At 43.5% G+C, this 14,104-nt stretch overlaps 1 pseudogene; it reads right to left on the bottom strand.

Moving 5' to 3' along the window:
- Positions 1-10,135: 10,135 nt before the first annotated feature.
- Positions 10,136-14,104, bottom strand: LOC110310089 (NADH dehydrogenase [ubiquinone] iron-sulfur protein 2, mitochondrial-like; annotated as a pseudogene).

Here is a 14,104-nt window from a genome sequence, read left to right on the forward strand (position 1 = left end):
GTAAACAGAACTAGGCAGGGGCCCTTTTAGCGAGGCTTGAGGGTCTGGGCATGATGTAGGTGCACGTAGATCAGATCTCTGGCTGGAACTGGTGAGATGTCCTTGGGGTACCCAGCTCGTTCACTGTCTCAGCTGTTGGGATCCCTGGAGCAATGTCGTCCGCGTACTCAGTCCAATTTTTCCCAGTTGTGACCAGACCACCTGCAAGCCTTTTAACTTAGCATACAGATCATTATTAATTTAAACACATCATTTGAGACTATGATGGGCATAGGAGCTTCATAAAGGATTTTAAACAGAGTAAAACTGAATCAAGAGATAGGGCATAGGGAAGGAACACCAAGTCTGTGCCAGTCTCTACGATTAATTTTGTCAAGGTCTGTCTTAGAGTTTTAAACTAATTTTTATCTATCCTGAGCTCTGAGGTCTATACACACAATGTAATTTTTGACCTCTGAATGCTTGGCCACACCCTGACTTACCTGGGCAACAAAGCAGGGCCATTATCTGACACTATTGCTTTTGGCACTCTGAACCTTGGAAAAATTTTCTTCAATAATCTTCTTGATGACTATGTGAGCAGTCTCATTTATCCATTTTGAGAACGTTTTTTCTCAGTAAAATTTATTTCTCAGTTGATGTCAGGTCTGTCTTTTCAAGGGAGGACTAGTTTTCTTTCTTTCAGTTTTTACCATTTTATACAGGGTTTCTTTTACCAGTCTTAATTTGTCTATAACTTGATAGTCTTCAGACTGCCAGGATCATTGCTCTTTGGGATACCTGTTTTTGGCGGTTAGATCTGCCATCTGATTTCTTTTGTTCACAGCATCTTAGGTCTTTTTCTGTAGATGTCAACAGCTCTCTTTGTCTGTATATTGTTCCATACAGTGGCAAAAGCATACCTGCTGTCAGTGTAGACTTTTATAAAGCTTGTATCAAAGCCACAAGTTTAGCTTTTTGGGCTGAAGTCCCTTCAGGGAGGCTGCTGGCCTAGATCACTTGCTTTTTGTCCACCGCTGCACTGCTGTCCCCGCCTTCCGCTTACCTTCAATCGTGAGGCTACTGCCGTCCGTGTACCAGCTCAAACTCTCAGGCCAAGGCTGATCTGATCTTTACTTGCCGAGGTAAGTAGCCCTCTCTGTTGGTAGATGGCCCCATGGATATGAGCTGCTTTTCATCAACTACTGCTGCTCCTGTGACAAAGCTGCTGCCATCTGTGTACCAGGCAGGCACACCTGGCCAAGGCTGATCAGTCAGATCTCTTCTTGTTCCAGTTTCCTCAGCCAGGACATCAGCACATTGATGTACAGGAGTGGAGTCATCCAGTTCATTCAGGAGCTTCTAGGAGGGCCAGAATTTCTTCTTTGTCTTTGATGTCTCTGCCTTCAGCCAACCGCAGGGCTTGGGTTAGCGCCAAGAGTTCATGTTTTCCAGAGCATTAGTCAGCCATCGGTCAGGGGGCTGAACCACACTTTTAGGGCATGTGCCAAGTTTTGTCTCAGAGTCAGTTTATCTGCGTCCTTGACCAGAAACCACTATGTGCAGACAAGCAGGTCATCTTACAGTCACCAGGTCTAATTTTTACAAGTATGCCATCGGTCTTTTTCAGGGTCCCAATCTCTGAGTAAGAACCTCTTTGGCAATACTTTTGTTCTCAGTCACATCTAGGAGTCCCGAAGTTAGGGACAACATTAGGGCAGTCTCAATAGCATCTAAGGCCATCCAAGGTTGTTCTTTTTATTTTTTATACGAAGGGCTGTTTATCTTTTTAATTCAGCAAAACCTGGAATCCACAGTCTGCAAAGGCCTGCAGTGTCCAGGAACCTTTTAAACTTGCTTTGCACTGGTCAGTGGAGGAATATGAAACACAGTCTCTTTTTAGCTGCTTTTAACAGGTAGACCACCAGTCTCTTTTTCTTTAACAGATAACAGTAAACACTTTGATCTTCAGCCAAAAGCTTGCTTTTGTTGCCGGGTACTAAGTTTTCTAGTCTCCCTGACTTTTGTGACCAGCAGTTCATTTCTCTTATCTTTTTTTTTTTTTAATTTTCTGGCTCCCTATTTCTTACAGATCATCTCTAAGTGCTAGTATTATTAGCAAGTATCACTTTGCTAGGTTCTAGTCTTTGTCATTTATCTCTCTTTACTCCTGTTTCTTAACTGCAATGGAGATCTCATATAATGTCTCTCTTTCTATCTATATATATATCTCTTTCTTGTCTTTGCTTACTTCGAATGTTATCTAATTATTACATCTATATTCTGTCACTTAACTTTTTTCATAGTTCGACTACCCTGGTTTATTTTTCTGTCTTACAGCACATTTCTGATTCTGACTCTGGTCTCTGTACTTGCCAGCCTCATTTTACTGGTTCCTCTTTTAAATATTTCTCATTTAGAGTATCTTTCTCATTTCAGACCTAATTTTCTTTATCTCTATTTTTACTTCTTTTCACTGTTAACCTATCTCTTCTGAGTCTGCTGAAGCTTTGCTCTCAGCTCTTTTTTGCAGACCTCTATCCTTCATCAGAGCCTGGCAGTTAGACCCGTAGGTGCTCCTTACCTTGTATGTCTCCCTCACCGGAGCCCAGAACAGACTCACTGCCAACAACTCAGGGCAGTGCCTGAGAAGAGAAAACACATGGGGCAGAGAAGGGAGTGCAGTTCTCACATCAGACCACTGATATTTCAAAATGAACACAATTTTTTTCTGTTTACAAGAGACAGGATACAGGGGACAGGAGAATGAGCCTTTCTCCCACCCAGGAGGCAGGCAAAGGCTGAAAACAGATCCTTTGATGTGAAGAGCCCAGCGCTGAGTCTCCTGGGAGTGGCAAACAAACGCTGGCAGGCAGAGGCAGCAATTTAACTATTTAACTACCTGATAGATTCCTGGTGCTCTCTGCACTGTTTTCCCGCATGGCTTGAGCCCTTGGAGGCGGCGGCGGCGGGGGAGTGAGCACAAAGGAGTGTGGGCACGCACCCGTGCGCAGACTCTGGGGGGGAGCCAAATGAGGGACTGACGGCTGTAGTCGGCCCCTCCCCAGCTGTGGCAGGCTTTACAGCCACTCCGGGACTGGCAGGCGGGGGCCGGCAGGCCGCTGCACTCATCACCAGCATCTCACAACTCGGGGCACAGACAGCCTCTGCTTCTGCCGTGCCTGCAGAAGCCAGAACCTCAGCGCCACTGCTGCTATCAAAGCCCTACCCGCGCTGCCAAAGCCGGAAATTCTTAGCCCAGCTCTGCAATCTCAGAGCTCTTTTGAGCAGTCTGGGACTCACCAGCACTGAGTTTTTTTCCCTTTTTTTTTCCTTTTTTAAAACTATTGCTGACAAATTTTGTCCTGACGTCAGTCCAAGTCTACAGTCGACAAAGGGTTAACACACACACACACACACAGTCTTGTCACGTGACACAAACACAGCCAGCCAAACGCCACTTTTTGACGGGGTCGGATTTCACATTGACTCTTTTTCCTGATAGGGGTGGGATTCCACATCCACTCCCGCTCTGGCAGAGAGAACACTCTCTCTCTCTTTCACTCTGCCAGGCAACAGCCAGGTCTTTTTGACTGTTCTGTACCCTGGGCACTCCTTCCAGGGTCTCCCTTGGAACATCTTTTTGGGGTGCAGATTGTGAGGCCATAGACAGTCGTCCTCTCACAGCCACTGCCAGAATAAACCCACAATCTCAGAATACACAAATGCAGCAGTTCCACACCTACACACCCAGCAGATTGTCCCATTTCTAGAATAATAGCAGACACGACAAAAGCAGACACAAGACTTAGACAAAAGAAACCAAAAACAGCGGCGACTTCCCGTCGCCCACAGGCAACTCACAGATTCAGATGGCCTTTCCAAGGCCGGCCAGCTTAGACCTTCCACCTAAGTGATGGTCTCTCGGCCTTCAGAGGGGTCCGCCAAGCGTCCTTGGCCCTCCCCTTGTCTTCCTGGGGCGTCCCCCAGGGCGATCGGACGGTGAGCACCAGATACGTCTATCTCTACCCACCCCGTGCTCTCTATTGAGACCTGCTTGGTCTCCAGTCAGATGGCCTCTCCCAGGCCCACAGTCCCGGAGCACGGTCTCTGGTGCTCGTACTGAGCACAGAGCGTCACGCAAACCCAAAACAGCGATCGCACCAGATACAGATTCAGATGGCCTCTCCCAGGCCCACAGTAAACAGAACACAGACACTAGACCAAAGCAGAACAGTAAATCTTACTTCTGGGCGGGTCCAGGACTTCTGGGTGGACGCGCTGATTCCCGGCCAATGCACCAAATGAAAGACTCCAAAACTCCCAAAGGGAGGCACTTACTCAAGCCTCGGGTCAGCCGCGCACCCAAGAAGACACTGAGACCGGTACTTAAGATGTATAGGGAGTAAGATTTAATACAGCAACGACAAGAAAGCAAACAAAACAAACAAAAAGCACATATACCAGATATCTGGGGTCGGACCTCATGCAGCCTGCAAGGTGCAGAGGAGATCCGGCCATTAGCCCAAATTTTTCACAAGCTTTTATAGGAAGGAGGGCAAGGGGGGAGCAGGGCAGGGAAAATACAGGTTTTACGTCACTAAGTGATTCAGCCAAGGGTTTTTCCAAAGTGCTTTTGCAACCGCGTCCCACACTTTGGCCATGTACTTGATTCATTGGAACTGAGGTTTTTACTCACACCCTTATCTCAAAAATGTCCCTGGCACAGTCCTTAGTTGGGAGGGGTAGGACTGGGTTCGTTCCAGGAAACCCTTATCTCAGAAATGTCCCCGGAACAGTTTTCATTTGAGAGGGGGTCTGACTCTGGTGTGAGAGTTCAGAATGTACTCTGGGGTGAGAGTTCTGGTGGTCAGTAATTTTCCTCTTTCACAATGAATAAACATCGTCACGATTTGGGCAAAAGAATGCCAGGCAATTTACATATTAAGTTTACTTCCTGGTAGCAAAGAAGGCGTTAAAAATGAGACCACAAAGAAATAGATTTTATGAGCCGCTGTGATCTCAGAAAACGTAGCTGGATGGACATTGACAGGCTTCGAGGCCACTGATGACGGATATAGGTTGGATCAGTTGTGGACTCAAACTCCTGTTTTAGAAAGGGATTCATTTGGGAGAAAGGTACTTCTTTCTTGTCAAAAGAAGAAATCTGAGCTCCACCTCTGCCCTGACTGGGTACCTGACGTTCCAGGCTCCAAACTCATTACATCACTCTTTTTCTTACAGTGGTTCCCAACCTTCCTGATGCTGTGACCATCTGACATAGTTTCTCATGCTCATCACCCTTCCCTGCCGGGGCCCTCAAGCTTCCCGATGCTGTGACCAGTTGATACAATTGATACAGTTGATACAGTTGATACAGTTGCTCATGTTGTGGCGACCCCCCCCACCACCACCACCATAAAATTATTTTTGTTGCTACTTTATAACTGCAATCTTGCTGCTGTGATGAATTATAATGTAATTACACATGTTTCCAATGGTCTTTGGGGGTCGCGACCTGCACGTTGAAAACCCCTGCCCAAGAGTGACCATCGAGGACCCAGACAATCACCTGACTGGGAGACCACCCATCAGAAGAGAGGCCCATGGAGGAAATCCCCTAATATGATGGAGAGAATAATTCTCTCGTTCTGTTCATGAGATGATGTACCTATTCCCCAAGCAGCCCCTCCCTTAGGTCAGCTGCTACAGATCCTCACTGCTGTTCTTACTCAATAACCATAGCTTTTCCTATCCTCCCTTCCTTTCTCTTCCATGGATATCTGCCCAAATCCTAAGCACATTTGCTATGGCTCTCTGAAAATACTCTCATATTTTTCTCTAAACACTCCCTCCACTTGATGAATCTGTGTGCCTAATGACTTGCTGAGCTTTCCTGTTCTCTTGGCCCCTTCCTCAGAAGACAGGGCTTTTTCTTTTCATCTTCCCCATCACCTTCCTCTTGGAACTGCAAAGATTCATAGCTTCTCTGCTGTGTGTATGCACACACACACACACACACACACACTCACACACACACACACATACACATATACCAAAGAACATACAGACCCAGAAACCAAAAGGAAACTTATGTTTAGTCCATTGTAGAGAAAAGGATGTCAGGAAGAATATTCATTAAAAATCAACTCTTTATGTTCAATTGTTTGAAGTCTGTTCACAAAAGGGTGGTTGGGTACAGGTCTCTAATCCCAGCAACGATGAAGCATAGGCAGGGAGACCAAAGGGTATCCCAGGCTGCATAGTCTGTCACTATCTCAAGATTTATTTAAAAAAAAGATGTTTGCTAGTAAAATGGAAAATAACTTCATACTATTAATGAGTTTTATTTATTTTGATTTATTTTAATTCATGTCACTTTACTATGTTGGAATAAATATCTAATGTATGTGTACAACATATATGCACATGTGTGTGTATATATATGTATATGTGTACATATATATGTTTGCTAAAAAATAGTAAAATTAATACCTAAGTTATACTGAAAGAAAATAAAATTTCTACATCTCAGGATGCCATGAAAGGAATAACAAGAAAGTTTGTGTCCTGGAGAGTATAAAGGATGGATTGGTGAGTTTTTACATCATGTACAGTTTACCACAAAACAATTATCTATGTTTCCGGATATATGTGCTGATGTGTAAGTATATGTGTATGTTTATGTGTATATATATGGTAGTATATACAAACACACACATATATATGTTATTATATGTTATATATAATATATGTATGCATCTATATATATTATTCAATATTATATGAGGTTTTGCTTTGTGTCACCCTTTGATCTCTAGCTGGGACACTGGTGCTTATGGGTTTAGTCTTCTTTTTCACTGAAAATTATGTGAGATGATTTAGCAGTTTTGACTAGAAGACATTTTCTCTTTAATCACACTGACACGCTACTTACCTTCTCCTTCTCTTATGAATACTGATAAGTTGTCTTAAAATGGCATCTTCAGGTAAGTAAACAAATCCCTGCAATGAAGAGCGAACTGAAAGCCAGAATGGCAGACGTGTCTCAACAGAAATCTTACAGGAGTCTCTCATTGTCCTCAACCCTGCCTTTGGAAACTGCTAGAGGGCAGACACTGTCTGTATTTAAATTTGTGCTTGCTTGTTATTTGACTGTAGTAAAACCCTGATAATAGTATTAAAATAGAAACCTACCACCTTCCAGAGCATCAGTGATTGGCACATAAGTCAACAGAGAGCCAGCCAGGTTCTGGACTTGGACCTCGGGAGCCCCGTATGAGGCCGTAGTGTGTGAGGCGGTGTTGATCCCAGCATGTGCTACTGCTGGGATTACATCCTCAGGCTTCATGGTGAGGTTCTCTGAATGGGTACATATGCGTTAAGCGTTGAAGTTTGGTCTATTGCTATACATTGCAGTAAGTATTGTAATGCTATATGTATAGACAAAAGGTCTAGGATTACTCATGACTTTTTATGTTTACAAGTTTTTGTTGTGCAAACCTTGTTCCTTGATTTAAAACTATTGGTTAAAAAAAATTTTGGCTACAGCCAATTACTGGAGGGATTGGAGGTAGATGGATTAGGAGTGACCTTGCTGGTGGAGGAGAAGCCCAGAATAAAGAGGAAAACGGGCATGGAGGGGGGAAGCTGTCATGAGGAGAGAGGAGCCATGAACACGTGGCCAGGAGAAAGAGCAAATGTCTGGGGTACACCGCTGGGGAGGTAGCCAAGCCTGCAGTTAGAAGAGTAGATTATGGGTGACCCCCAGGAGTTGTCAAAGCCAAAGAAAATAGCTGTAGTCTGAGTCTCATTTATTTGTAAGCTAGTCAGGCATAAGCTTAAATAGTTCTTACTAGAGTTAAATGAGGAAACAACCTTACAGGTGGTTCCTACGAGTGCCAAAGACAATGAAGAGAAAGCAAATGGCACATACTTAGGTTTCCCATAATGACAGAAGACGATTGCTTTCCTGGTCAGCAAACATAGGTAACTTAGATGAAGGTCATACAAAAAAGGGGTAATTCTAACTTTCAAAGATGATCTCTTTATGATTGTATATCGTGCTTCCGAGGAGGGAAGATTTACTAACCGTTTACTTTGAAGCAGTAAGCTCTGACCCAATTTCTCCAAGCCAGATGGCAAAGCCACTTCCAGTGGGGCAGATGGCCCTATTGATTTGCAGAACCGCAAAAACATCAGGCTTAGAAGATACTCTGGGATGCAACTGGTGCACCCAGAAGATAGAAGACGACCTTTGATGTTAGCCTGGGTACCAAGGAAGTGCAGACTGTCAGAAAGAAGTGTGTGGCTTCACACACTCGCACAGTATGGAGGGTGTGAAGCGAAGCATTCAGAGCAAGCCAAGCTGCTCTCGCCAGCACCGGGTGCATTCAAGAAGCTTCATGAACTACCCCTCTTTGTGGATGGGTCCAGCAGTGTTTATGAGTACCAGATGTGCTCGCCATGAAAGGAAATGGGAGAGCCACACATTCATATTCATTAATGAGGTAATAGCAGACATAATCGGCAAAGGCATCTATCTGTCGAAGGCACACTGGTAAGAAACGTTGCAAGGAAATATTGCTCAAATGGAAAGCATCCCCAGGATCTATTTTCCCTTGCAATCATTATAAGTTATATTGAAAATAACAAACCCCAAGTTTGGCACTGCAAAGAGTGTATCTGCTTGTAATACGCTGTGCTTAAATTCCAAGAGAAATACCTCCAGAGCTTTCTGGTAATCAGGCATCTTTAGAGATAGAATTAATTCCCTTAGCAATGATGAGTTCCTAACCTGCAGAGGCCAATCAGCAAATATAATATGGGAGAATTCATTAGCACCTGAGAAGATATTGTCCTTGCTGGGAGTAAAAGCATTGATCGGTGGCTTCATTCTTTTAAGCATCACATTCTTTAAGAGAGTATACAGGAATTAAAGATTTGAGCCTAGGCCTGAGTCTAAGAATGCTTTGTCTATACACCATGGTTTCCTAGTCTCGCTTATGGGCAAGCTAACACTGACCTGCAGGTACAAATACTCCATCAGAAATTACTCTTCTAGATAAACTACAATGAAATAATTTTAATTACAAGCTTCACACACATTTATCCTCCTATTGCATAGCCTTATTTACTATTTGACCCTAATTGTACTTATGGCAAAAGAAATTTATACTCTTTGCTTGTTAATGGTTATAAATGATCAGATAATCAAGTTCTAGCCAAGGTTTTATATGGGTGATTAGGCTTTGGGGAAAGGAAAATTAAAGGCCATGTACAAACACATGCTTTCAAGCTATTTTATTTTAAATGTGTGATGTACATGATTTGTAATAAATTCGACAATAACATTTCTATTGTGTTCTAGTGGTCACTTGTCTAATTCTACTGTATGACAAACTTTATTTATTTGGTTCTTTCAAGACAGGGTTTCTCTGGATAGCCCTGGCCATCCTGGAACTTGCTCTGTAGACCAAGGTAGCCTCAGATTGAGAGCTCAGGGTCAGAGACACTTTGTGACCACAATGCAGGTATGAAGCTGTCTCTCTATTTGTTCAGCATTTACTTAGTACCTCTGAGTCATGATTGTTTAGATATTGTTTAAGATCTTTCAGTTATACTTTACATTTTTTCAGCAGTAGTTTACAGCTGAAACATGCTATCTTTGTAAAGACAAAAAAAAAAAAAACAAACTAAAACAAAACAAAACAAAAACACAACAAAACAAAACAACCAAATAAACAGAAACGCCATAGGAAATTTGTAATGTAACCATTTGCTTAGGGGAATCCATTTTATTCCACTCAAGGGAGTCAGACAAAAAGACAAGAAAAATCAAAGCGTCATTGTCATTTAGTATAGTTATAAATATCACAATGAGACTGAGTAGGAAACAACGTAAAAAAGAATAGGCTGCTCTGTTAGCTTTCTCGATGAATATTCAGTATTTAGATCCTGGAACTATAAAAAGAAAATGGTCTATTTGAATATTTAAAAAAAAAAGCCTACCTTGACACTGCTAAACCATTTTCTTTCTTTTTTGTGCATGTGTGGGGAAGATGGCTGATTCTAGAACATGCACAGAGATCCTGTACAGCTTAGCCATCTTCCATGAGGGACAGGCCTGTAAGAGGAAACTGACAGGCAAGAGAGATCAAAGGCGGGACTTTTGCTTATGGGTCCAGCTCTCCAAACCCATGTTTTGGGTACCTATGATGGCTATGATATCTACTAATATGTGTCCCTTAGACATCTTGTCCAAACCAGTCACATGGGTAAAATCAGGAGCTTTGGTCTTACACCAATAAGGGCAGCTGCTACCATTAGACATAAAGTATATCCTAAGCTCTCCCTTAGGAGCTTCAGTGACAGTATATGTGGCTCCTGGAGGAACTTGGTAGCCCTCAGTATACAGCCTAAAGTGATAAATTAGTGGAAGACTTCCGTGGAAGTCTTCATTTCTGCTCCTTTAGGTGGAGACACTTTGGCATCATCAACCTTGATCTCACCCAGAGGCATCTTGCTCAGACACAGTCCGATGATTTGAAGGGATTGGTGCATCTCTCCCACACAACACAAGTACCCAGCATACCAGTCCACCCCAGAACCAGTAGGAACATCAAACTCAACGTGGTCAAACATCACAGAGCTGAGTCCCACCAGACGCCTGAGCTTCAGAGTGTCACTCTGCTGAATCCATAGTTGAGGGATTCTTCTGCTGATGTAACCCCAACGTCAACTACTCTTATTTTGCCAGATCCCATTGTTGGTCGGTATCTCCTCCACCTCATCATTCCGGAGGAGAAGTTCTTGGAAAATTCATAAATGTCATCCATTCCCATATGTAGCCACCAAACCCAGTCACTATTGCTGATGCCAAGAAGTGCTTGTTGAAAGGAGCCTGATATGGCTGTCTCCTGAAAGGCTCTGCCAGAGCCTTACCAATACAGATGCAGATGCTTGCAGCCAACCATTAGATTGAGAATGGGGACCCCCAATGGAGGAGTTAGGGGAAGGAATGAAGGAGCTGAAAGGGTTTGCGACCCCATAGGAAGAACAACAATATCACCCAACCAGACCCTCCCAGAGCTCCCATGTACTAAACCACCAACCAAAGAATACACATGTAGGAACCATGGCTCCAGTTGCATTTGTAGCAGAGGATGGCCTTATCTGGCATCAATGGGAGGGGAGGCCCTTGGTCCTGTGAAGGCTTGATGCCCCAGCAAAGGAGAATGCTAGTATGTTAAAGTGGTAGTGGGTAGGTAGGGGGTAGAATACCCTCATAGAAGCAGGGAGAGGGTTTGGGATAGGGGGTTTGGGTAGGGGAAAACTGGAAGGGGTATGACATCTGAAATGTAAATAAATAAAATAACCAGTAAAAAAAATTTTTTTAAATGTCTTTCATAAGCCCAAGAGGTAGGTCCTGGTGTACTCATCATCAGATACAAGCAGCATGCATTTGGGCTCCAGACACCCACTTGAATAACTCAAACATCTTCTCTCTTTCTTCAAACATCAGAAGAAAGGAGTCATGTCACCTGCTAAGGACTAGCTTTGGCTGGGTTGAGAGTCCTGAGGAAGGTGTGTTTGGGAGCAGCGAAGGTACAACTTGAAGTCAATCATGTTTCAAGCTTGTGTCCTGCTCAAGACAGCCCTCCAGAGATCTGAGACAGCTCTCTCTGCTTCAGACAGCCCTCTCTTGCTAGATTTTTTTTTTTAAAAAGAGCTCTACGAATAATAACTCATGAGTTTTCCAACCAAAGTTAGAAAAGATGTTAGAAAAAAATTCTTAGATTGTCCATCCAAAAATCAGAAAAGTTGCTGGAAAAACATGCAGCTATTAATATAGCAATGCATTCAGAGGTATGCCTGCCTTTGAAAGCACAAACAGTAAACTTAACTGGTTGGGATCTTGCCCTATGATCACAACTCCCAAATCCCTTTATCTCCTTTCTTACTATCTTTCTGACAAGCTGGTGCAGCTGTCTCTGTTCTTTAAGGACACAGTGGACCCAAGTATGAGTCCTCTCATATAATTCATATTGCATCCTTTTATTTTTCATAGTTGAGAAATTATACAGTCTTGAACTCATGTTTTCAGAGTTCTTTCTCACAGCCTAAAGGGCTGCCCTGAAGGTCATAGCCTTAACCATTTCCCGAAGGATATTAGACACACCCTTGCCTCCCTGACTCTGTCTCTGATTATCATGGAGTCATTAACCATGGCAGAGAGGACATTCCCTATAACTTTGGCAGGGAGAACATCTCCAAAGGAGGAACATAAAGTAAATTATGTACATTATTATACAAACAAGCCCTACATCCACAGCAACTGATAACACTCATGGATGCCAGAGCCCTGCTAGCTCTGCTCCTGGAGTGGGAACTGTGTTACACTGTCCCTTTTGCACAGCAGGACTTGGCAGCAGCACCAATATCTAGGACATTGGTAGGCACGCCAAGATGTGGTTTAAAAATCCATGTGATCTTTCCAAACAGCACTCAGGTCCACTGTGCCCACAGGCTAGATGTTTAACAAGTTCTCCACAGCTAGGGAACCAGCCTGTCCATTACACATTATGGTCAATAGTCTACCTAGTCAAAGTACAGTTGCGCCTGCAAATGGGTCTTGTACTCAGTGAGCTTCTCAGAGCCTTTGTATAGATGCCCAATAGGGTCATACTTCTGCTCCATCTCTCTACTCATTTCCATTCCCAGTTTCAGGACTCCCCTAGACTGCTGGGGCCTGGGGCCCAAAGTTCAGGGTCACGGTCACCATTTTTCCCAAGGAAGAGGTTCCTGTGGGCAGCTTCCTTGGAAAGGTACATGCCAGCTCCAGAAAACTGCTCTTCCACATCTGGATGGCACTGCTGAGCACCTCTGCTGGGCTGATTCTACAGGCAGATCTCATACACTGGCCACAGCATTCAGGTTCCAATGTTTGGAGGTAGCTCAGGACTGCCATCTCTACTGGGCTGCAGAGTGTATGAAGCAACCATATTCTGAGACTAGATTTTTTTTGACACCTTTGTGTATTTTTGTGCAATGTCATATGTTGGCTGAAATGTGGGTTAGGCATGCCCTCCACCTAGAAGTAAGACATATGCCACACTGGCAAAAAGGGAGTGGTAAAGCCTGCAGCCAATGGGAAGTCCTCGCGCCTGTGGCTCCCTTTGCCCTTTTCATTGATTTCTTCCAATATCTTCTGCCACACCTTCCGTGGTTGTGTTTTATTGTAAAACCTGTTCCAGCATATCCCTTCCTTTCTCTCTCTTAAAATGACATTTTCAGAACCTTCATACCATATCATACCTAATACACGTGTTAAAGAGAAAAAAATATTGACAGGGACAAAAGCCAGTTATGTGTCCTGGGTTGTTTTAAGCACCAGAGATAGTCCTACATTCTCACCAGAGAGAGGCTGGGACAAAACTAATTCTGTAAAACTGAGGTCTGTGAAAATGGCGTCATGTTATTCATAGGGTCACACAGAAAATGCCACACATTGAGAGAATAGAAATTAACACCCAAAGAGAGGTAATCTTGGCAAGTACAGCATGGGAATATAGGTCTGAAAGCATTATTTTACCTTTAAAACAAGAATGTAGCTGTGACTCTTAAAAACAGTAGTGTGTACTAGAGAGACAGTATCCATTAGGGACACTAGGTGCTTGTACTGCTTACGGCATCTAATGAGGTTGTCTTCTTTTGTGGATTCAAAGACTGTTTTCCCTATGATGGTTCTGCCAGCTTCCACGGTTCCCCTAGGAATCCTGGGGGTGAATCTGGGCAAGAGTTCTCCTTATTCTTTCATTCCCCTGCTGTGCTTCAGCTAGTGAAGAATTCATCTTTTAACTTTATTTTTGAGATTATAATATGGTTAAAAATGTATTCCTTCCCTTTCCTACCTCTGAAACTCCCTACACTCCTCTCCATTCTCCTTTAAACTCAGTTTTCACTGTTATTGCATTGCATAACAGTTTTCCTCCATTGCCTGTAATTCTTTGTGTAGAGTTGAGGCCTCGTGTGCTTGCTTTTCCCTGTCCAATAGACATTCCATGTCCACTTTGGCATGTCCATTGACAAAGCCAATGTTTAGCTCATGTTTGAGCACCCACAT

Source organism: Mus caroli, unplaced genomic scaffold (genome assembly GCF_978045245.1).
Source record: "Mus caroli unplaced genomic scaffold, Mus_caroli_1 scaffold_16, whole genome shotgun sequence".
Taxonomy (NCBI): Eukaryota; Metazoa; Chordata; class Mammalia; order Rodentia; family Muridae; genus Mus; species Mus caroli.